This window comes from Dermacentor andersoni, chromosome 1 (genome assembly GCF_023375885.2).
Source record: "Dermacentor andersoni chromosome 1, qqDerAnde1_hic_scaffold, whole genome shotgun sequence".
NCBI classification, from domain to species: Eukaryota; Metazoa; Arthropoda; class Arachnida; order Ixodida; family Ixodidae; genus Dermacentor; species Dermacentor andersoni.
In genome coordinates, this window is record NC_092814.1 from 144,320,581 (window position 1) to 144,345,959 (window position 25,379).

Consider the following 25,379-nt stretch of genomic DNA (forward strand, 5'->3'; position numbering starts at 1 on the left):
GAAGTCTTCTCTTGACTTATCATCCTACTTACATATTACACTCTCCAGCTATGCCGGCAAGGTCACGGAGAGCGCACTGACACAAATACAGAGGTACTCCGAATACCACAACACATATCCTGATTAACTTGCCAGCTACCGGCGTTGACCATGGTGATTGTCGATCTAATAAGATCTTGAATGTTACACACTGCAGGATAAGTCGACGAAACGTCTATCTACAGCGCTATTTATTGACGTAAAATGACCTCGTGATAATATCGCACAAGAAGTCAATATTGATGCACCAATGATTGCCGAACTTTGTGGATGTTTTCTTTACGTGGGTTCGAAGCTGCATCTCAAGCAATCAAGCAAATCTTGATTCATTCTCATTGATGAAGTCACAACTACTGAGAGTTATTCTTGTCGTAGCGTGCGACAGTGCGGGACTTTAAATCTTACATTTTAAGTTATCCCCATGCGCACCTAACCATCTACCCCCCTCCCCCACACCACCCCACCCCACATACGCACGTACGCCACACACACGTGCACACACACGTGCACAAACACACACACACACACACACACACACACACACACACACACACACACACACACACACACACACACACACACACACACACACACGCACGCACGCACGCACACACACACACACACACACACACACACACACACACACACACACACACACACACACACACACACACACACACGCACGCACGCACGCACGCACACACACACACACACACACACACACACACACATGCGCGAATACACGCACAAACGCGTGTCTTAAATCCTATTTACCATGACGAGTAGAAACGGTGCTCTCTGAGTATTTACTCCGGGTTCCTAAACAGCACTTGGCTGCCAGATGGCGAAAGAATGAGAGCAACACTCGCGACGTTTACGGGGCATGAAACAGCCGACAGTTGCCGACCAGAGGGCAAGAAAAAGATAAGCGCTGCTGAAGCGCCAGGAAAGTTCCCTAGCCGAGGCGTGAAGTGCTAAGCGACGAGAAGGGCCGAGCTGGGGCACCCGTACTCATAATGACTTTCGGCTGCTGTGTCTTCGCGATACTTTATAGCTGTTCGCAGCACACGGTCGAGATTTAATAGTCAGCTGCCTTTAATTGTCCTTGACTCCAGACTGAGCTGATTTAATGCCTCACTTGTCGAGCGGCTAATCGTGTTTCGCAAGTTCGTCTTCCTATTTTGTCGCTTCCGATACTCTTTCAAGACTGCGCGGCTTAAGCGTAAATACACGCGCACATGAACATCTTACTTTCTATGCTTTATTCTAGTGATTTCAACGACCGTTCCTTGCTCATATTTAAGGACATTTTTTTAAATTTTATTTTCACTTTCGTTTATGAGGGCCACCTTATTGTTAATAAACAAAGCAAAGTGGGTAATGTGGTTCTTCTGATCCTCAACCTCCACAATACCTCAAGACTAAATGTAGGTGGTGTTCCTTACTTTCTTGTTAAATAACTGACATCCCAAAATTTGATTTTAAGAATAATTGACATGCACAACGCTGAAGGTATTACATTTGCGGTAAGAGTGAAGGGAGGCCACGAATGGTTCTGCCCGAAACAAGGCTTCGTAAACATGCCATAATGGACTCGTCCTAAGCTCGTCTTTTATGCTGTTTGCCATTACTGCTTTAAAGTTCTTGGTTATTTTGCATCTGTGTGTGCCGAATGCGCATTTCAGTGCATCAATTTCTTCAGAAAGTGCACTTCTCTTTATTTATTTGTGCATGCAAAAAGGGTTCAGAGGAACTGCTTTCTGAAGATCTGTATAACAAGCAAAAAAAGTTTATGTAGGCTGCACAAAGAAAAAGGCCTATTTTTGTAAATATGTTATTTAGTTCAAATAAAAAAGGCAGCTGTCAGTATTCTGTTCCAAAGTGAAAATCGCCCCTACCAGCTCTGCTTCATTTTATGATGTTGATGGTCCATTCGGGGGCACTCAACTGACAGCCTGCACTTTGGCCATGTCGGGTGTGCTGTCACCATGACCAAGGTCGATCGACATCCTCACCAAAAGTCGAGTCCAAACTCTATAAAAGAAACATCTCATCATTTTGCTATCAGTTTTGTCATCTTGTGTGTTTCACACATGGCCGTGTGAAATATTCCGTCACTTGGATACTGAAAAATATTCCAGCATTATCTGGCAGCCAAGCTGAATACACAATAAATGGAAAATATTAAAGAGCAAATATAGTTGTCACATTTGATTGATCAAGTACAGCAGAAATGGAAATAAATCAGTGATACTGCATGCGTTGGCTTTGAATGCAAGAAACGTAAAAACAGGAACTTGCAGCCACGCCACTTTCAATTTTCCGCGCTTGCTACACCTCACAACAAGTTTGGCATCGTCCCGGGAATAGTAATCGCTTAAAAATATGATGAACGAGTGTCGGCATAAATTAACAGGATACTTAACCGGGCAATGTTTGCGCGTAAAACGACTCACGTAGCGAAGCTACTGTAAAATACCCGATGACGCATCTGCGGGCGTTTGGGCGAACAATTAAAAAAGGAATGCGAGTTTCACTTGTTTCACGCCTACTAAGCTAAGATAGAATTTGAGTTTCTTACTAAACTATACTGGATATTTACGCTCCGAATAAAACGCTGGAAATTTTGTTACCGTCACATTGCATACGCATGAAAGTGAGGAAATTGCTTTTATTGTTTTCTGCCCAGGCGGCACGTAGCAGCTACCACTCTCATGCAACAAAATCATGAAAGTGGTAATCGTGACACCGAAAACAACCACATACAGCGCCAACGTTACGCCCCTTGCAGCTGGAACTAAGCACCATCAAGCCAGTTTGTTTTCTAGCCTTCATAACGCCATGAACACGACCAAACATAGAGCGAAACAACTGTCTGCTCTCGAAAATTATTACCACTTCCATTTACATACCTAGCGCAGCCACAAGCAAAAGTCAATGGGCTAGCTGTCCACAAGCCGCAGGTTAGACTGACAGCAATATATTAAGGCAACGTAAAACAATTTCCTCGCTGACTTAGCAGCCGCAGTGTGCGCTAAGTGCCGCAGTTCTCGGTTGCGTCTCGAAATTCACACCATGATGACGGGCACTGCATCTTTCACATGAAATATTGCACGCTTTGCTCCGGAGCTCAATAGGAGGGCGAATCGCATTTGTACGTACCTGAAATCTGCATGCCGAAAACCCGACGACGCCTCCAAGAACGGGGCACACAGCCATAGCACCCGTGCAGCCGCTTCATTTGGACGTGAGGCACTTCTATGAAACATTTCACATGCGACGTCTCTCACACCGATTGTGCGAACACGAGAAGGAGAGGAGACAAAGGAGAGGAAAGACAGGGAGGTTAGCCAGTGTAGGTACCGGCTGGCTACCCTGTGCTGGGGAAAGGGGTAAAGGGAATAAAAGGAGAAAGAAGAAGAAGAGAAAAAAAAAAGAAGAAAATTGACACAGTAACGCGAAACTACGCGCTACAACGTTCAGAGGCGGTCGCACAATTCACATGTCCTTAAAAACTTCAACAAAGCCCTTAAGGCCTTGAGTGCCGAAGCCCGTCTGGACCAGTGTCCTAGAGCTTTTTCCTCAGTAAAGGGGCGATTGTCCAGTTTTGCGAGAGCGGTCACGAGCACTTTTCTTCGCACTGCGTAACGGGGACAGTCACAAAGGAGGTGTTCAATCGTCTCCTCGCAGCCGCAGGTGTCACAAGTAGGGCTGTCGGCCATTCCAATGCGGAATGAATAGGAGTTTGTGAATGCCACGCCGAGCCACAGGCGGCACAGAAGTGTTGCTTCCGCTCGTGGCAACCCTGGTGGTAGGCGGAGTTGCAGACGTGGATCCAATTTGTGGAGACGTGCGTTCGTGAATGCACTGGTGTTCCACAGATTCTGTGTAAGCTCGCGGGCGAGGGAGCGAAGACTTGTGGCTGCATCTGTTCTTGACAGCGGTATGGGTGTAATCTGGGCACCATCATGAGCCGACCGGGCAGCGTCATCCGCACTGTCATTTCCTGAAATTCCACAGTGACCCGGTATCCACTGGTAGATGATGTTGTGTCCCTTGTTGATTGCGTGATGGTGGAGTAGTCGGATGTCTGCGACTAGTTGCTCATTTGGTCCATGGTTGAAAGGGGACATCAGACACTGAAGAGCTGCCTTTGAGTCACATAAGATGGACCATGAATGTGATGATTTGTGAACAATAAACTCCAGAGCAGCACGGATAGCTGCGAGTTCTGCAGCCGTCGATGATGTAATGTGAGATGTCTTGAACTTGAGTGTGACGCACTCTGCGGGAATCACCACTGCTCCAGAATGACGCAGGCCGCATTGCGACGCCGTGCAGCCATGCATCTACTGCGTGCGCGGACTCGCAGAAAAACAAAACGATAGGGATGAAAAGATGGCGGCTCTCGTTCCGGAGACAAAGCAGTGGCGTGGCGGAAAAGCGCGAATAAAAAAAATTATGGGGTTTTAGGTGCCAAACCACTTTCTGATTTTGAGGCACGCCGTAGTGGAGGTCTATAGAAATTTTGGCCACCTGGGGTTCTTTAACGTGCGCCTAAACTAAGTACACAGGTGTTTACGCACTTCGCCCCCCATCGAAATGCGGCCGCCGTGGCCGCGATTCGATCCCGTGACCTTGTGCTCAGCAGCCCAACACCATGGCCACTGAGCAGCCACGGCGGGTAAAAGCGCGAATTAATGTTGGCAATTGTTGGTTCTGTCGTTATGCCGGCGGTGGTGGCTTTAGTGATGTGTGTTGCAGCTGTCTAATTTTTTATTTCTTTTCCCCAGACAGTATGGTGAAGTTCAGTTCTTTGCTTACATTTTTTACTATGTCGCTTGGCATTATTTTTTTGTTTTTTTATGTGATTAAGCTGTCAATTATAGCTTCCCACATTTGCGCGCGCCAGCTTCCCATGCAAATCTCGGAGGTCATGGGACAATGCGTTAGGAAACGCCGTTCTTTTCGTTCTTAGCGTTTCATCATCGTTTCTTCAACTGAGATAGAAGCGTAGTGTCCCTTTTCCCGGGGCTGGTGAGGTGGCGACCAAGAAAGCATCTCTCAGCGGGAGGCTAGGGAGTAAGTTGGCGTTAGTTGTTATCGCGAAATTCGCGGGCCCTGCGATTTTTTTACAACTTTACCATTTCTATACTTACCCAACAAGAAAAACCACCATCCGTTCGTCAGTCCATACAGCACGATATCTTTCAAAAATTTGGAGGACGCTTAAGCTTCGCCTTCAAGAGTGGAACGCGATAGCGTTATCGCACCCCGTTCGCACCACCTACTCAAACGCGCTACGCCACCCAAACGTCGCGATCGGCACAGATAGCCAGGCCCCGACGCGCCATGAAGGCGGACGCGATCATGGGGCGAGATGCGCGCCACGTGTCGGGGCAGCGCCGTACATTACGAGGAGGGGGTCTTTTGTGTTTGCCGCAAGATGGCTCTACGTGTGCGCAGAGCGCAGAAGAAATGTAGCGGAAACGTACTTCGCTACTCGTGAAAATGCGACTTCTGTAAGTTACATGGTCATAATTACCGATATATACCGCAGTATAACTTTCTACGGCACGTTTCTAAGGCAACACCGCATTCACTAGAGGCGATTTTGTCCTGTTTCCAAGGCGCAAACTCGTGGCCGAGTGGTAGCGTCTCCGTTTCACACTCGGAGAGCCTGGTTCGATTCCCACCAGCCCATCTTGCAAGATATTTTTATTTATAAAGTGCCTTCTGGTATTTATCGCTCACGGCCAACGCCGCTGACGCCGACACCGGCTTTTCTGCGACACGAGCTCCTTAACGCTGTCGCGTTAAAATAGAACCAGCAGCAGCGAGTGAATTCACCTCCGTGCTAGCTCTCGCTTCAACGCGACCGAAGCGGCGAGAACACAGCGTTCACGAAGCTCTGAGCACATGCCGTACTATGCATTTTTCGCCGATCACTTTGAAGATAGCCGTACGCGCGTCTGTTTTCAGAGTAAACGGCGAGAACACAGCGCGTGAAGTTTTCAGGAGTGGGCACACTCTGTCCGCATTGCAGTTAGCTTTCAAGATACGGTTCGCACGGCCGTGCCACAAGCAGACGCTGCCAGAGAACGGTTGATAATGGTACGACGCGGATGAGTGAAGCGCTAAAGAGCGATAACGGCTGAATATAACCGGGAACGTCATCAGCGCACCTGGCACCGCCACCTGCAGTACTTTGCTTGCTTCATTCACTTTGCGCTGCCGACCCCAGCAACTCGTGTCGCCGCAGCGCTGTCGCTTATACTCGTCGGATCAAGTCTCATAACATTGATGACATTGGACTGCCTGTAGATGAGCAAGTGTCGCAATGCTTATAAACATACTTAGAAAACTCCTAGAGGAGTTTCTGCCTGATTTTTTTTTATCGGCAAGGTGCAGTCGGTGGTGATCCAGAGCTGACAATGCATGTAAGAGGGGCGCGAAGCTTTTCTTTTTATGAGATTCTTGCCCAGCTCCCAAAGACCTGCTCAAGCTAAGACTTGCTGATGGCTGTATGTAGATGTTTTTTTTTGTTTTTTTTTTCTATTGTCGCATGCCCTCGAACCGCCATGAATCCTACTGTGTAATGATATTAGAGTAGTATTCACGTCCAATAGGAAATGCAGCCGGTAATTGGACTGCCTAAGGTTTGCGGCCCGGCGGCAGCTTCGCTCCCCCGTTTCCGTTGACAAGTTAGGGGGAGGGGTCTAGAGCAACCTTACGCCCCCCCCCCCCTCCCCACAGTGGCGTAGCCAGAAAAGTTTACGTGTGAGGGGGGCGGGGGCTCCTAATTGACCGTGGAGGGGGAAGGAGATGGGCCAGTGCTATTGTAGCAAAAATTTTACTCATTGTAAGCGTTAGAAGTGCCCGGCGTGCCCCACTTGGCTACTCCGCTACCCCGCCCCTCCCGCAATCAAGCTATCAGAACGTACATGACACGCATTCATGACATAACATGAATGACATGCCACGAAGCTGGCATATGGATGTCGTGACATCATCATCATCAGCCTATTTTGATGTCCATCGCAGGACGAAAGCTTCTCCAGCGATCTCCAATACCCCTGTCTTGTGCTAACTGGTTCCACGTGTTTTCAATTTTTCTCATTCCATCACGCCGACCTTATTCTCTGCCATCCTCGACTGTGCTCCTCTTCCCTTAGCACCCATTCTGCAACTCCAATGAACCAGCGGTTCTCTCGCTTAAGCAGTGCATGGTCTGCCCAGCACGACTTCTTCCTCCTAATGTCAGCCCGAATATCAGCTATCCCCGTTCGCTCTCTAATCAACATCGCTGTCTTCCCGTCTATTATCGTCACGCCTAACATTTTTCATTGCATCGCTCGTTGCGCGGTCCTCAACGTCTTCCCAAGCTTCTTTGGTAACCTCCAAGTTTCGGCCCCATATTTTAGTAACGGTAGAAAGCAATGATTAGGAGTAAGCTCCATGGTCATGATTTAGTAATGCCTACCGTAAACTCTCCAACTAACCTTTTATTTTTGTTAATTTCCTTGATCAGAGGCCCCTGCGAGTAATTACCCTCAATAAAAGTATTTTAGCGCAGGTTCTAGAGGCTGACTGCTGATCATGACATTTCGTTCTCTCGCCAGGCTGTCGAACACTACTTTCCTCTTCTGCATACTAACCTTCAATCAGACTCTTACACTTTCTTCGCTAAGGTCCTCCAACGTTTGTTTCAAATACTCTGCAACGTTGCTGAGTATGCCAATGTCATCTACAAACCGTAAGATGGTGAGCTATTTACTGTTAGCCCTCACGTCTAACCATTCCCAGTCTAACTGCTTGCACAACTCTAAGTATTCAGTGATACCATTGTAAGGATTTTGCCATTGATCATGCGAAGCCTTTTTGCAGATATCTGGCTATGCAAAGTCGACGCGTTAGGGTCATCCGTTCGAAATCAATATTCGTGGGAAACTTCATTCTTGACCGCTGTTCGGAGTCAGTGCGCTGCTGCCTAGATGCCCCGATCTAATCATTCCAGCTACCTGATTCAAGCGCAGGTACGTAGCGCGCGTTTCATGTATAGCCAATGTCAAAGCGTAAACTGTCACTGTTCATTTATCATATACTGTAAGCTTGCTCACTTACTCCCGTAAAATGAGGGTGTAAAGTAGAAAGACTGGGGTGTTCCAAGGGTGGTTTCTTATTGAACACCCCTTTTCCGTTAAAAACAGGCTGTTGCAAGGGCGAAAAGATAAATACACGCGCATTACAGCCATAGGGGTGGGAAAATTTTGAGTGTGTAAGATGGTGATTTGTACAAAAGTGCAAATTTCACATTTTAAAGCTAACTGGTGTCCTTTCCCATAAGCAGCATTAACATCCGAGCTTTGGCTTTTTAAGCGTCTTTCATTAGGCTGATCGATGTTAAAAAAATTACCGGGATAATATATAGACTCAAATTTAGCACCAGGAACTGTATTATTTAGGCTGTTACTTCACTGTCGTCGTAATCAATGGTTCTCACCTTTACATTATACTCTGAATGATGCCCAGTGACGAAATATATTAAAACTTCTAAACGCAGACTCATATTACCATTATTTGAGGCGTATAGCGCCGGCTAAATTTCGGATGGGAAAATGTGTGCATTTGTGGAAATTACTGTGCTTGCAGAACAGTTACAGATATTCTGAGAAGTGTAAGTAATCGTCAGCATTTTAATGTAGAGTACATCTTCGTAATTCACCATTTATATATTTCACCAAAAATATAGGAGATTCACCATTTATATAGAAGTGACGGTGAATAATGCAGCGGAAAAACGGTGAACGACGAAACTAACTTTCTATTGGACGAAATCGTGCCCACAAAAGCAAGTTGTACTGAAAGCGCAGCGATATTGGCAAACACGGTCGGCGATCGTCGAAGTCTGATCTGCCAGTCAAGCGCGTCGGCTTTTGTACATGAGCCATCGAAGGTTCCAGAGTAATCACTGGTGCCCGCACGTCTTCTAGAAGGTTCTACACAATTCGTGTCGCACATGTAGTCAGATTACGCAAGCTTCGCTGACAGCAAACAGCAGAAATAACCATCGATAACGTTCGAGAAAATTCCGGTACATGCGGGCGCATCCCGCGCTGAGCGATAACATTTGTTAGACGGAGAAAAGCGGTCACCCGAAAAAGATTAAGTACACGTGTAAATATAAATATATATGAACGAGAAGAAAGGAAACCGAGGGGCCCGACTTTTATTAATCATATCATACGAAATCAACTAACAAAGACATCACGGACAGTACAGGGGAAATTACCTCTAGTTATGAACTCAATTAAAGAAATCAAAAATTAATGGAAATGAAAGCGGCTGAAAAACCAACTGGCCGCAGGTGGGACACGAACCCACGTCCTTGCGTTCCGCGTGCGATGCTCTTACTTACCCTGCACACACACACACACACACACACATATATATATATATATATATAAACGAGAAGAAAGGGGGTTAGCCGAGATGCCCGAAGGCTGTGGGATCGACCCCCACCTGCGGCAAGTTGTTTTTTCATCCACTTTCATTTCCCTTAATTCATCGTTTCTTCATTTCATTTATTAAGCACAAGTAATTTCCCCTATGTTGTCCTTGGTGTCAGTGTTTGTTGGCTTGTTATGATATGACTATAAATCTGTATATGGGGTACTTCAGCGGCGAGGCTGTAAACTTTTCACTGCTTATTGGTGTTGACTACAGACTAGAGTGCTTACTTGCTGCAGCGAGGGTATTTACTCGCGATTCCTCGTATTTGCCTTAAGAAACAGACTTACTTTCATCCACAGAAGCTGGCTGCTGTTTATTAGACCACGAGAGAGCAATGAATCCCCTTTCGAAGATCATTTTCCTCATCTCTCTATTCAGACCTTCATTTTACCGTAACAGACACTAGCCCTAGCTTCCCTCACCACACATGTCGCCGTATAAGAGAAGCTGGAGGCGTAATTTCGACCACATGACGCTCAGGCATTTAAAGGGACACTAAAGCGAAACAATAAATCAATTTAGACTAATGAAGCATTGTTTGAGAACCCTGTGGGCAGTCATTAAAAAAGAATTCTTTGATAATTAGATGAGAAAATTAAGGTCCAAGTATCAGTATTTGAATTTCGCGCCGAAACCCCGACGCCGCTACGTCAGTGTGACGTCAGGGATTCCAAAGAATGTTTTCGCATTTGGGCCGCGTTGGCTGAGTAAAGGTTCCCGAAACTTGCCATATTTAATATTTGGTTCCTTTATAACACAATGTAGTCAATCTGTACCGCTATATACAATTAGTAGGCCCTAGAAGATGCCATCAAAATCCAAAACGTTACAGTCCCCAGATGCGGGAACATAGTAGGCGTCGGCACCCGTATTTCGTTGTAGCGCTTTTTCTGGCTTACCAAACGTCTTATCGTTATAAGAGTGGTGTTTTTGGTGTTGTAGAACGGTAATTTACTGATGCAGAAGAAATCATTTTTCACTTTAGTGTCCCTTTAAACTCCTCCTATAGCTGCGCAATGGTGGCCGTGCAACAATTTGAAAAAGTCGCAGTTTCGCCCGAAAGGCGAAGCATCGATTGCGATAGAAAATTAGTAGACAGTTATATGAAGTAAGGGTAGCAGCTTTATCGGCCATATAAACTTGTAAACATTTGTTTATTAACTAAATTAACAAGCCTGGTGTCACGCCCACACAAGCAAGCATGAACACATCTCACTCGACGACCGCGGAAACTCACGGTCAAAACACTTGGGTGAGGAAGCGTGGCAGCAGCAGCGAACGAATTGGCCTTCATGGGGCCTCTCACTTCAACGCAAACAAGCAGCGAAAACAGCGCAGACGAAGCTATCAGCAATTGGCGAGTCGCTCAATAGGTCGCTTTCAAGAGGGGGCCCGCGGGGCCGCGCCATACGCAGCAGATGCCGGAGTGAACCGCTCCCCCCCCCCCCCCCCTAACTCCGCTTCGCCCCACTGCCTTGCGCACGACGGCCGACGGCGCACTTCGCCTCCCCCCTCCCCTCGCTTTCTCCTCTCTTGCTCGTGCGAGATTGAGCCGCCATCGTCGGCTCACCGCCTCACGCTCCCAACCTTTCACTCGCACATATAGCATACGGCGCACGGCGATGACGTTATCGCCCTTATACTTTATACCTAGCATGGAGAAAGGAAACTGAGCAGGGGACCTGACGTCACTCTGTGAAGCTTACGCCATCTTCGGCTGGTCGCTTCTGAGCGCTCTGGAGCGCTTTTGCGAGCGGCGTTATCTTCGGCTGTTTGAAAGAGGGTGGGCGACCTGCGTTCGGCTGATTCTTCTCGATTGCTCTCCTCCATGTTCGAGCGCTCTGAGGCGCTCCGAGCCCTGTCGTCGGATCAGTCGTCGAGATTGAAACGCCATCGCAGCCCCGCGTCACTGCTGTTAACGACCCACCGTAGGCAACCTAGGCCACTGCATGCTCGCGTTTCGACGAATGCTCGTCCCGCCGGCGCGTCCGCCTGTTTTCCCGGCAGCGCCGCGAGCTTTGCATAGGCGAAACATCGGACGTTCACAATAGTCACGTGTTTTCGCATCTCCCATTTCCTCCTCCGAGAGCGAGTCTCACGTTCGGCTTGCGCGCTTGTCCTCGACCTCTGAGCTCGGGGAACGCCGGATCTGCCCGACTCTGCTTCGGGGGAGGGAGGCGACCAGTCGAAGATACCATAAGTGAAGCCGGAAGTTGGCGTTGCTCATAACGTTGCTCCGCCTATCGGGCCAGCTCTCCTCTCTTGTTTACATTTCTCGCGAAATCACGGCGCGCTGCGCGCAACCGGGCTGCTCGGACGCACGCGCTCTGCAGCAATAGTAAAGAATCGCCATGTCTCATTGCACAACCATTGCCGAAGTCATGTTGAAAGAACTTCATAATGAACTTCGCAAATTGGGCCGTGAGGTCGAATCGGCTGCTTTTACCGGCTTTTATGAAAATAACCATGCCTTATAAGGCCAGCTAACTGAACTCATCAACCGCAGGTACCGGCCGCTGCCGAGTTCTTGCATGTTTTTAAAGAAAGGTCCCCTTTATCGCTGCCTTGTACTTGCTTTTCGCTAATTGGGCTTCCAGAAGCTCTCAGACTGCCTTCTGAGCTAGACGTCTGGCGATACGAAACAAATGTACGCATTCTCACTGCACTGCAAGAACGCACTGGAGACACGTACGACACACCGACCCATTTGCGATCCGTTTGGAGTTCATGAGCACAAACACATATTCTCGCTGTGGCTTGATGAATCGTCGTACTTTATTGAACAAACTTTGGGTGGCCGCGCATCACTACGACAGCTCGCCAGTGAGGAGACAGAATGTCATTTCTGACTCCGCGTTTAGATTCATTGACTGCGGCCTGAGGTGCCTTCTTTCCACGGTAAGTGAAGCTTCACAGAAACAAAGTTTTGCGATAGCCGGCGCATGGTGCAGAACAGTACGCGTGTAGAACCGGCTTCCATGCAACATGCAACAGCTGTCTGATGTGTTCGTGGGCGTACGTTCTGTGGAGCCTTGCTCACTTTTGCAGCGCATCCGCTAACCTTCACTTCCCTGCGCTTCTCGCGCGCACAGATAAGATACGCCTGCGGTAGGGAGGATCAACCGTAAGAAGCTTTTTTCCCATCTTCCAGGATGCAGCGTCGGTAGCAAAATGCACATCTTATGCGTAACGCTATATCAGTGGGTGTATTGAGGTACTCCTGTGCAGGTGTGCATGAACCTCGAACGCGCTCTGTTTAAAAGACTTCGTGCTGTCGCGAGTACTGCGAGAAACAAGCAACAGTTAAGCAACATGTGTTTTAATATGCACAGAAGCAAGTTATTACTGAACACGAATGTTCAAAAACCAGGACGACACATTCTTGCATAACGTACGTTCCACGTGCCGCAAATGCACCATGTGCTGTCAAAAGCAGGAATCACTGACCTGCAAGGCGTTCATTGTGCAGATTCTGAAACTCATCGGTTTCGACCTGCGACGGCACGTTAGCATGATTCCGCCAATGAGGGCAAAATACCCCGCGGATATTCCTTCTTCCGTTGCCATTGCCGTGCCACGGTACATTGCGTACAGCGTTGCATGCGCGTTCATTTCAGGAACTTTAGTTCCTCCTGTCCCACCTGGCCACAGCAACATCCGGGAGAGCACGGTCCAGTTAACACACCGCAACAAAACACGGAGACCAACGCAAACGTGCCCAGATGGTGCCTGTGCCATGGAACGAAACCTACGCAGCAACACGTGTGAGCGCACACAACAATAACAACGCCGCCAGTGGGGTGCGAAAGGCATGGCCGCTACAGCAAAAGAAATAAAAGAAGCAAAAAAAAGGAGAACGTAGTACGTCATTTCCTCTACAATTTTCTCTTAGCGCACGTACGGGTATACGGCTTCACCAATTTTTCCTTCCTCCATGATGCGGAGCATCACGACGAGTGCGACGACTACGGCAGAAATGCCTCTGGGGTGTCCATATAAAGGCGATCGCAATAAAACATGGGTGCGATCGAGGGTGGGACTATTGCAGAGCTCCCGGAACTTGTGATGTCTGACGAAAAAGTGGCTGGCTGGGTTGGGTCAGGTTGGATAGGCTTCGGTCAGTCGGTCGGTTAGCCGGTTGGTTGGACCGGATTGGGTTAGATGGTTAGGTTGCTAAGGTGTTTGCTATAGAAAAGGTTGGCCTGCCAGTCTGGGCGGGTAAATTGCTGCTGTTCAAAAATGTGTTGCCATGTGTCTCGAAGTTTAGTGTCGTGTTAGGTCATTAGAAGGTGCGACACCCGCTTACGCTCGATACTCTGGCCTTTGGATGTTATTATCTGTTGCACACACGTGTTTTGAAAGCCTCTTCATTGCAAGGTATAAAGCACCGACCTCCTTTTGAGGTTGAAACGTCAACAGGACCAACAAATAAAGTGTTCTGCCATCGCCTGGTTTTTTTTTTAACTCTGTGCATAGCGGAAAGGAAGGTTGTTCAGCTATGAATGTACATGCTGGAGTGTTCGCGCATCCTGTTTGTGTTCAATAAGTTAGAGTGGCTTCCAATCGCTTAAGACCCTTCACCGCACAGGGCTCATGTGGCGGTGGCCAAAGCGACAGAAAGTGCCAGCGAATTGCGTCTTTTGGAAACCGGTGGCTAATTGGTGTTCTAACGGACGGTGGCCTCGAGATCGCCCCTTCCGCAAGAGTATCGGCTCTTTAATTCCCACGGATCAAAGCTGTTCCTCTCATTTTATGCATTGTTGCATAGCTGGCAGCGGCCAAGTGATTATTGCCACACAGCTCAACGGCCGCTGTGGTCGATAATGCGGTGATTCTCTTTTTAATAAAAGCTGAGCGATATATAGGAGTAGTAATTGAGGTTCCTGAAGATAGAAGACTCTGCAAATTAAATAATATGCCATGTAAAAGTGCTTTGGTAAGCAAACACTTGCACAGACAATCAAATCCTAGGCCGTGTCTCAGCGGAAATGGCGTTCTGCTACTTAACACAATGTCAAGGCTTCAGTTTCCTCCAATTTCCTTTTCAGTTTCAGTTTCAGGACGGCCCGAATGTTGTGAAGGCGGAACGCAGAAACGCCCTTATACACTCATGCTTTTATGCCAGTTGAAATATCTCGCGGTCAATATTATATTTGCTCTAGCCTATTATACGCTCAGTGCGAGCGTTTAAACATTTCGGGCGACTGGGGCAGCATCAGTTCCGAATAGTTGGCAGTATCCTCACTATGTTCGACTAAAACGCACTTGCACTTTTACTGACCAAGTCCTTATTTTATCTTCCCATGTATATAAAAGTGGTCTCAATGCCTAAGAAATCAAAGAGGTTATTGTGAATGTGGGGCCGAATTCACAAAGCTTTTCGTTCGTAAGTGCTGTTTTTCATTGGCTGATCTCCTTCGCTAATAATATGACCTAGATCCCTATTGGTTGAAACGAAGGCTTTTAGCGTAAGAGAGTTTTGTTTATACGGGCCATGGTCTACCATGAAGAGGAACACTACGGCCCCACGATTCTCACCAGAGAAATGCGCACACGTTAAATCATCACACGAACCATTCTTTTTCACGGCGTTACTGACAGGGCAAGTGTATATATGCCTGATACGCAAAACATTAGGCATTTTATACCTTTAAATACAAGGCTGTTTCTTTAATGTGCGCGCTTCCATCAAGAAACCAAATCAAATTAAGCGTACATACATGAATACGCACTACACTTACCTTAATATCTTTATTATTCAGCGGCAGCTACATGTCTTAAAATCTGTGTATGCAACTACATACTCCACTACTTTAGGAAGACTTATTTGAGATTAAAAGAAGAAAAAAAAATACGCGAGCAATATCACGTAGTGGCCCATAAATGTTTTCTCAAGGCTACTTCGGTGCATGAGAGGCTTATAACTTTGGCACTTCCTCGCCTGATGAAGGAAAAACTGAATTTATTGAAATTCTTGCTTCAATATATCAGTCTGCAGGTGCATTGAACATACGCTGTGCAAACTAAAATTTTTGAGCTATTTCAGAAGCTAAGAACTTAGAATCGAGAGCAAATAATTCGTACGAGCGAAATACATATTGCCCTGAAGTTGCTGTCGAATGGAGTGGCTTTGGAGTGGATATATATATATATATATATATATATATATATGTTGCGTTTGAGGAGTGAACAGAATTTCACGCGCACAGTTGAATATAGAAGTGCTCTCTAGCCCGAGTATTCAGCTTGAAAACACTATTGTTACATTCGGACATGTGAAGTCACACGCCAGTTTTAAACTAGCACTTGTGGTATAATCGTGACATCACTTTCCGAGTAGACCCTGGTACACCAGTCCCCGATGCAATTCTTCTCAGGTAGTGATTTATCATGCGGGCGAGCCGGTGCATTGGACTCCATAAGGCGACACGTGCGTCCAGTGACCGCATTCATCACATTATCATTGTGGTGAAGTTACCGCTATAGAGCAAGGCGCTCTCCTTATACCGAGTATTTCGCAAACGTTGTCGTCAGCTGGATAGCAAGATGAACTCCCCATAGCACCGCAGTTCGCAAACACAGCAGCAAACTCTTCTTCCAACACGAGCTCTAATGTTTGCCCTGGAACATATGATGACGCATGTATAAACAAAAAAAATTGTTGATGGACGCCAGTATAGCGTCACTTCGATCCGAAGATTGCCGGCCGTACTAGGCACTATCGTTGTCCTCAAAGTATTTATTTTGCCTCCCGGACACAAGTTCGTGCAATCAACAGTCCTTCCCATTCATCTTAGCAGCTAATGTTTCTTCTGGAGAGCCGTATCGCCCTCCCACACACACACACACACACACACACAGGGAGAATATCTCAAGAGCCGTACACACCCGTACAACGTAAATGGGCATGAACTAAGCAAGAGTGAAATTAGATAAGACAAAAAAATGACAACCGTTCCATCTTCACACGTTGCTTTTCGTGAGAATCTTCGCACGTCCTGCACACCTTGAAGTCGGCCACGTCACCGGGAACTCTGGGAACGTACGGGACAGTGCCTGTAGCGCACGGTCCCGATTAGTCACGTCTTGTACATTTCCGATCCTCGTCAGGTCGTTCTCGAACCACAGACGGTCGCACACTCTACAACTAAATCCAAAATGTTTATTCTTGAAATTTTCGTCGGAACTTGGCATCTGGACCTTTGAAGTCGTTCACTCGGTCAATCCGGTACCTCTGCCGCCATACCGCATTTCGAGTCTGGCGCCGTTGCCGGTTCGGAGGTGCCCGGGCTCGCGATTGTCGTTTTCGTTAAGCATCGCGGGACAGTTCTTCGTCGGTGGTCCTTTCGCGCCGGCACCGTTTACATTGTAGTTGCTGTTCCCTCCGGCGCTCCTCGTACCATGTTGCTCTTCGGGTGCACGAACTATACGTCTCCGCTCCATCGATAACGCAGCTGTTTTAGCGCCGATACCTCTCCTGCTTATATACTGCAATAACCGTGACGTCACGCTATTGCTCACGGCGAGCTTTCCAATCTGTTCCGCATTTTCACATCTGCACGACCGCACTGCACCCGTATGGGTTTGTTAGAAATCGCTAAGTCCGTTTCTGTTGCCGGACACCTAAAAAAAATTACGGGAGGTTAGTCATATACAGTTGTCGCTGTAAAACCGCACAATAGTAATTGAATTACAAGCCCTTCGTACCCAACCCCTAAGATTTTTTATTGAAATACAATACGTAGCTTATCAGAGCACGCTATGTAGGGCGGCTTCACCCAAGTGAACACTTCTGCCGTTAAACAATGGTAGGTTTCCCGACCAGGTCGGTCGCACTTTACGCTGGCTGCGAACGATAGCACGTCGTCATCCATGGATATTGTTTTTGTATATGTATAAGCTTACTAATGGAGAAAGTCGTTAGGAAATATTGACTTCAACAGCCTACTGGTTTTCCAGGAGCAAAGTATTTCCCCCCAGGAATGGTGGAGAACGACGGAAGTGATGTTTTTTTCTTGTTTTGCTCGTCATTGTGAGCGGGTTTCCGGGAGATTTTCTAAATAGACTTGATGCGGCAGAACAGGGCGGTTGCCTCCGCTTCCGTTTAAAGTGCGATGCTTCAAAAAGGCAGTTTTTACTTGCAACGTATATCGTGAAGTACTTTTTTAAATTTATTATTGGAAACGCAACAAATACGAAAAATACAGCCCATTCGTCTTGGGAGAAGATACGGTGGATCCTCAAGGGCTGTTAACTAAGGGTCTTAGCCTTAAAGCTACATTCAAAGTTTTCACGGATCACTCCTTGTTTATTTTAAAACAACTGTTATTCTTCAATGTGGTCAAATCTGTGACAATTTGTTTAACGTCTTCATTTCCGTCATTTTGTCCCCATAGAAACGAACCTACCGGGAAGCCAGAGAACCATCTTAGTACCTGGAACTCTGCGATGTCAGATGTGAAAACACCGAGATGATAAGCTATTGCGACCGTTATGGAGACGGGAGACTGTGAGACTCTGCAGAAACTACAGCTGGCATCGTCCGATCAAAATAGCCAACGCTCTTCAGAACCTTGCTTTTCCGCGCCCAGCGAATACCTTAATCTGTAGAGGGAGAGAGAGACAACGCGGTGATAAGAGAAAGGCAGGGAGGTTAACTAGGCTGACAGCGTTGGCTACACTGCACGAGGTAATAGAAAAAGGGCGCTGAAAGATGAGAACTAGATCAGTTTACACTATGGAAGCACACGCAAACCCAGTGTAGCGTTATCCGCCGCGGTAGCACAGTGACGTGGCGTTGCGCTGCTGAACTCGAGGTCACGGGTTTGATCCCGACCAGCGTTGCCAGATTGGAAAGTCGGCACGACACCAGAAACTCGCTAAAGTTTCCCCAGATTTCACCAGAAAATAAAATTGCCTTAAGATGCACAAAAATGGCCAAGAATTAACATTCGTCAAGCACCCATTTCATTATGTATATAAAATCACGATGAGAAGCCTTTAATCATCCCTTGGAGCATCGTAAATGTCTGAATGTAACCAGCGTAGCATATCGTCTGTGATGATGAAGAGCCTGTAATCATCGCTTTGAGCATCGTAGATGCCTGATGGAAACCTGCGTAGCATATCGTCTGTGATAGTGAACTTCACGCAACACCCCTCTCTGGAGGCCAACGTTGTGCGAATTAAAGTTTTCAGCGACATTTTGTTCCTGTACTTCGTCTTAACACACGTGACCTGACTGAAGACAGGCTCCACCAGTGCATTCGACACTAGGCAACAAAGACATGCCAGTGCATACAATGCAAGGTCCTGGTAGGGCTTTTCCCCCATGGCATTTTTAAACTTCAAAATTCTAGCCCAGAATGTTGCAGAATCCTCAGGAAGTTTCCCGTCGAAGACGGCCTGCGCAACAGGTTTTTGTGACAGCGAAACGAGCGGAGCGTCAGCACGTGTATTGGCTGGCCACTTGACGCATTGCCGATGGCCCGGCGTTGCTCTTCCCGCGCTTCCCACGGTAAATTCATTCCTCCACTAGAACAGCCGGTGCCGTCTATTGAAACGACTTATAGATATACGTGCGTTGAAACCTAGCGCTAGCATCACACGCTAGCCGAAACCTTAGCTACAGTAAGCTTTATAGTTCACTGTACTCTAGCGGTAGCACAGAAACACAGGGAATTCATGAGGAATAAACAAATACAAATATAGACCTTAGAATCGCGGCGGCCGCAGGCGCTACCTAGTGTTAAATGTTTGGATGAGCAGCGCGGGTAGACGGTAATTTCGGTAGAGTGGTTTTCCCCAGATATCCCCAGATTTTGTCTGGTGTAGTAGTTTGTTGGCCTGGCCACCAGGAGCTCTACATTTTCACCAGATTTCCGAAATCTGGTGGCCAAATTCACCAGATGGCAACGCTGATCCCGACCGCGGTTGTCGCATTTTATAGCGGCGGAGTGCAAAAAAACGCTAGTGTCCAGTGCATTAATTGGGTGCACGTTACAGCACCACAGGCGGCTAAAATTAATCCGGAGCCCCCCACTACGTCGTACGCCAGAATCAGATTGTCGTTCTGGCAGGGAAAACTTCAGAATTTATTTTTTTAATCAGGGAAAGTGTTCATTGTTCAGTTTGTTACAAGCGGGTATATAGGCTGGTGCATCTGAATAAACACATCAGCCCTTTTATGGCTTTGCACATCGCAGATGCACGAGGCCTGGTGTAGAGAGACATAAACACCTCAGAGTGTAATTGTTGCTGCAGGTGCACCCAGAAAAAAAGTGCGTGGACCGAAGGTTTTTCGAAAAATACATTTCATTTCTTCGTTCCGTAGTTGTACAGCTGAGTATTGACTAGTGCACTGTGGTGTTGTTTTTAGGGTAATGTTTCGACAGCAGCAGTGTGTTTTAGGTTGCCTGACTAAGCCAAACCCCGGAAGGCAAGTGCTAGTTTCGGTTTCAAGGAACATGCGCCCTCCAAGCGGTTGTCGGACATCCTTATTTTTTTATTTCTCTTTTTGAGAATTTTAAATCAGGCGAAGTGCGAGAAGTAGTTGTCTTCGTGTGTCCGTCGAGCGTACCTCCGCTCACCCTTGCCTTTAACTCAGCGATATCGCAAGTCCGATCGCGCTTGGTCATCTGCTTCGGTTGTCGTCCCATGTATGAAAAGGAGAAAGATAAGAAAAAGAAGCTTGATCAGGTGTGCAACGAACGGAAGACGCAGGGAACGAGGTCAACCAAGCGTTAGACGAAGACAGCTAAATCGGGGCATCACATGTGTTGCACGGCTCTGTGATGTGCAAACACCGGGAATTCCAGTTCTGCGAAGTTTTTCACGTTTCCTAATGACAGCAGGTAAGCGCAAGTATTTCCCTTTATTTTCTGAGCAGGTATTCACTTTTCAAGACTAAACCAGTTCTGTGCAAGCCTCAGTGGACTGACATAGGAGCAGTGTCGCTATACCCATTCGACATGACGGCAGCCCATCTGCTGTCGGTGAAAAAGTGCGTGCTTGTTTTTACTGCTCAGTTACCTTGTTTTAGGCTCAGGTTCGGTGTGTGCAAGTTTTGAGCACCTGTATTATAGACGACGTGCAGTGGTATTTGTTTTGCCGGAAAAATTTATTTACTGATACCAATAATGTAAGTATAGACGATTTAATGCTAATTAAGTACGAACTGGTGACCCCCCTTGCGATGAAGAGTGCGATGAAGCCGGTTGGTCGTTCTGTACTCAAGCGAACACAGTGAAAGAGTCAAAGTCGGGAGAAAGAAAAAAATATATTTACTGACAACGATTCACAAATTTAATGAAACACTAAAACACATGAACACTAACACACGTACTTAATATAGATCAATGACGACGACGAAAGAAATACATCATGCAATTAAAAGTGAATATAAAAACTAACACTACACAAGAATACACTTAACAGTGATCCAGTAAACAGAGTTCAAAACAAAACAAATGATGGCATACGCATGGCCGGGCAGCAGCAGCAAGTCCATAAAGCGTGGAGTCGACAGCAGAGCTTTCCGAAAGAAGGCTGGCGAGCCGATCTCGTTGCGTTTGATGCAATTGCTGTGCTGGGTTGCCCGGCAGTCTGGACCTGACGCCGTCCCTCGAATAGGTTGAGCTAACTTGAGGGGAACTACCGTAAGCTTCGTTGCAGACGTTGGTTTGTCGTCTCTTACGTCAACTAGTAACTCGCAGTTCAGACGCGGCTAGGCAGCCCAAGCGATACTGGACGGCACTAGCCCCTCGACGCTTCTCAGCAGATCATAGGTTCAGCTTCTAGACTGCCTAGCTCGGTATAAAATCTGCTTTTAAATAACTTCTCCTTTCTCTAGTTCCCTGTGTTGGGGAACAGCAGATGTTGGTGACAATCCAGTCAAGTTCACCCAATTGTATCCCGGCTCCTCCCAAGGTCTTGGACGCGCCCCTTTTAATTAGGGACGAGAGAACGGGTGATTTCCTCCTGCTGTTAGAGGTCGCGCACTTGTATTGCACCACACACGCACACCCTTGAGTCCGTGGCGGGCCTCTCTTGTCCGTTCACAAACACGGGAGAAACGACGGCAGCCGGTCACACGGAGCTGTCGGCATACATACACTGTCAGCAATTCGTGGACACGGAATTGCAGAGGCACCACTTATTTCGGGGTATTCGCACCCCTGCCACCTTAGCAAGCTTCTCAATGCACGTGCGGGCCAGAGAATACACAGGGGTTCCTACAAAAAGCTGTTGGGGCGTTACGGTCGCGCCAACAACAATAAAAAAAAAAAAAACTCTAAGCCTACCTTCGACTTTTTTCGGCCGATTGCCCCAGTGGCCGGCAATACCCGTCTTGCTCGCCGGTTCCTATTTCCACGGCCTTTTGCCGCCCGTTGATAGGTGCTTCGGATATATTCTAATAATGCTGCACCGTGATGCTTTTGTAGCACAATAGCGTCCTTATACTCGCCGTGCTTTTCTGTATATATGAATATGGCGCAAAGTATGACGACAGGCAGATTATATGCGCTTGTAAGCGTTTAGAAATATGCGCCCTCATTCGGCATGTAGTTCAAATAATGAGAGCAATTACAGGCTACTTCCTGTTCATGCAGATGCATGTAGCAAGGTTAAAATTCTGTGGATCCTTACTTCTCGAACTGTCAATGAAATACGTGTATTCTACTCTGCCTTCTTTCTGTAAGCTACAAAACGTGTCGCCGTCACAACGTACGTGACAGTCAAGTTACGTGTGACCAGCCCGTGATGGTTAATTCTCGGATTGCTTTGGATCTTCTGGAATGTATATTCGCTCTTTATGTACAAATTTCACTTCTGAATGAAAATTGCTTCTGCAGATTCACACTTTCGCACTGCCTGGAGGTGTGTCTTCTTGCAGTACGGAACGTGTGAATAAAAACAAACACGTTCAACTTTTACTTGTGTTGAGTTTTGGCTGAAAACGGTCAGCTTTAGTTGATCCACTAAACAACACACGATCAAAATTAACGATTGATGGCGCCAGGAAGTTATTTTCTTAATACTACCCACCCCCATATCTGTGGACTAGTTGAACTGCAGCCCTAAACTTAACCACAAGTTAGGAATTTCAAAGCGACTACTTTCACGAAATGATCAAACGTAATATATTAGCTTTGAATATTGATAGTTAACGACGGTTTGCTATATAATTATTTTTCATTATAATTGCTTGGCACTGGTGCGTACGAGCGCTGTCCGAGTGCTTTAAAGAATGAATGGAAGCTTGCGAGGTAAGCGCAGCAGCAAACAAGCGCTTCGTAAACACGGCACACTTCAGCGGGTTCTGCTCTCATATTTGGCCAATGTCGCCGCCCTACCAGCGGACCTGCAAGAGAGCACGAACACAGCTCGCTTGCATGAGAAGTGGGGAAGGAGGGCTTCGCGGCTACTCCCCTCCTCCTGGCTGCGCGCCCTCGCCCTCTACCTTGTGACCTTATCAGTGACGTCATGGAGGCATTGTTTTGTTTGTGAATTGTTTCCACTTGGATATCCGGCAACCACCAGTGGTGGAAGCGGCGCTGCGGCAGCGTATCAGCATGGGACCGAGTGTCCCAAGGGAGGTATCGGGAGTTTCCGCCCCCTGGCAAAAAGATCCAGCTTTTCTCCGGAACCAGTGGTCTGTACATTCTTGCTCATAGGTGTATGTGTAGTATAGAGTCATTCGCTGACGCTATTCGAAATTTTCACGGCGTTGTGGGGGCGCCACAATCGAGGAAACGTAGCGACTGGATCCCGGACGCAATTGATTTTCAGCTTAAGCTCTATCAGATTTCGTCTCGATTGTGATATTAAATTTCGGCGTTTTGTTGCAGGCGAATGTCTTGTGTTGGCCAAGGTTCTCCGCATAAAAGAAAGAAGGGCGCAATAGTAGAGAACGGCTTATGCTTGAAAACGCGCGCAGTTCGTCTGCATCCATCTCGCTGCGTTTCCGTGATGTTTTCAAGGAAGTCGGTGTTAGTGAATCCGCTGTGAATCGCTTGCTTTTCAGCACGGAAGTATGAACAAAAACTGTGACAGACAGGCTCAAAATTTAGTGAAAGCGATTGTTTGTAGATTAGTGATATATTGTAGCGAAGTGCAAGCGCATACTTGTGCTAGCCACATCGCCGAACAGTCATCTGCTAACAGAAGGGCACGCGTTATCGAGAGCTGCCGCTTGGCGTTGCCGGTAATAGTTCGCGTGTGATATCCCGAGCGCGCAAACGTTACTTATACATGTTGCTTTGTGGTCGCCTAGAATATTGTGTTAGGCATGAACTTGATAAAATTTCGTGTGGCTGATACTTTGGTGTACAAGCTAATATGTCGGGTACTACTGGTTCAGTATCACGGTATCGGTGTTCAGCGTAGCTTAAAATAAAAATTTATCGAATTACGTTTTGCATCACTTAAGCTCATCGTGCGTTTTCTGATCAACGGGCTTGCCGAGATACCTGACTCGAGCTGCACGGATAAGGAATGTGCCTTGGCGTCCAAAAATATGTCCATGAGAGACGTACTCGGCGGTGGAAGTGTAAGAGCTGTGCCATGTTACCCCGGCTTTCCTCTTATGTTATACGCTGATGAGTACAGCATAAATATGTCTAGTCAGATTAAATAGCCGCTGTCCAGGTACCCTGGTTCATGCGCGATCTGTTCGCAAATGAACATAGCTCATTCTACCTAAAATGCAGAATGGACGCAATGATCTTCGAACCAATGTCATTCCTCAGTGTTTTGCTATTCTCTGCGAAAAGCGACCGTGCGATTACTAGGAGAGCTACCTGTGCATAGTGAACGTTATCTGAGCCGCCCGTGACATGCCGCTCTGCGTATGCGATCTGCACGAAGCACGCAATTAGCGACGTTTGCCGACAGTGTAATCAAGAACGTTAAAAATATAGCAAAGTAAGTTTAAAGGACGCATGGTATACATTCATGCAGCACTTCTTCTATAATCCAATATATTTTATCAATGAGATATGTTCCGCAACTCGCATGCGCACTGATTGCTGAGCTAGGTAAATGCAAAATGCCGAGGCTGATTCTTTTAAAAGTCGCTAATCATCTTAGAGCGAAAGCATGTCAAGCGAGCAACAGCGGTGTTTTCTCGTTATTCACATTGTAAGCCAAATGATTCTATATTTATAACTGCAACAATGCACGCGACTGTGTGAAGTAAAATAATTAAGATACCTTACCCCTCACCAGTTTCATCAAAGCACGTAATTCGCCTTCAAGGAAAAACACTACAACATGTACGTTCACTTACCTGGCAAAAAAAAAAAAAAGAAATAGGGATCAATCTGAAAATGCCGCGAGCACACAATCATAGCCGCCTTTATAGACTCGTCCATCCGGAGTTTCTGGGCACAAAGCTGCCTCCTCTTCGCCTTGCTGGCATTTGGGAAACAATGGTATGATATCTCACGACTCTTCCATCTTCTGTGTGTGCCGAACGGGACGCAACAATGCTCTCGAGCTTTCTTTTTGCGGCGCAGCTCAGAAGACATCAAAAGAAGGCTTGACTAGCGACCTATCTACGCAGCAAACGGTGTGGTTTCGGAATTTGCTCGGACGGATCCTGGATAGACTGCTTCGCGGCGCGGCCACGGAGTGGCGTACCTTTAGTGAAAATCGCGAATAGCAAATAGAATGCTCTCGCGTACGTCTGAACACAAGCCAGGCTTGGCTGCATTACAGACGCCGTCGGAACGTTGTTTTCGTCTCACACCAATGGCCCGGGTAAGCGCATGTCGTACATTACGAAAGGCTGTGCAGGCCTTTCGCGGCTTTTCTCATCCAAAGTG

The 25,379-nt window shown here is 47.1% G+C and overlaps 1 long non-coding RNA gene across 1 annotated transcript in view; it reads left to right on the forward strand.

The window, feature by feature from the left end:
- The window catches only part of LOC129380606 (uncharacterized), a 167,520-nt gene extending 154,115 nt beyond the window's left edge, over window positions 1-13,405 (forward strand). Inside the window, exon 3 of the long non-coding RNA XR_008608774.1 lies at window positions 13,170-13,405. This is a non-coding gene — a long non-coding RNA (uncharacterized lncRNA). The remainder of the gene's footprint in view (window positions 1-13,169) is intronic.
- The last annotated feature ends 11,974 nt before the right edge of the window (window positions 13,406-25,379 follow it).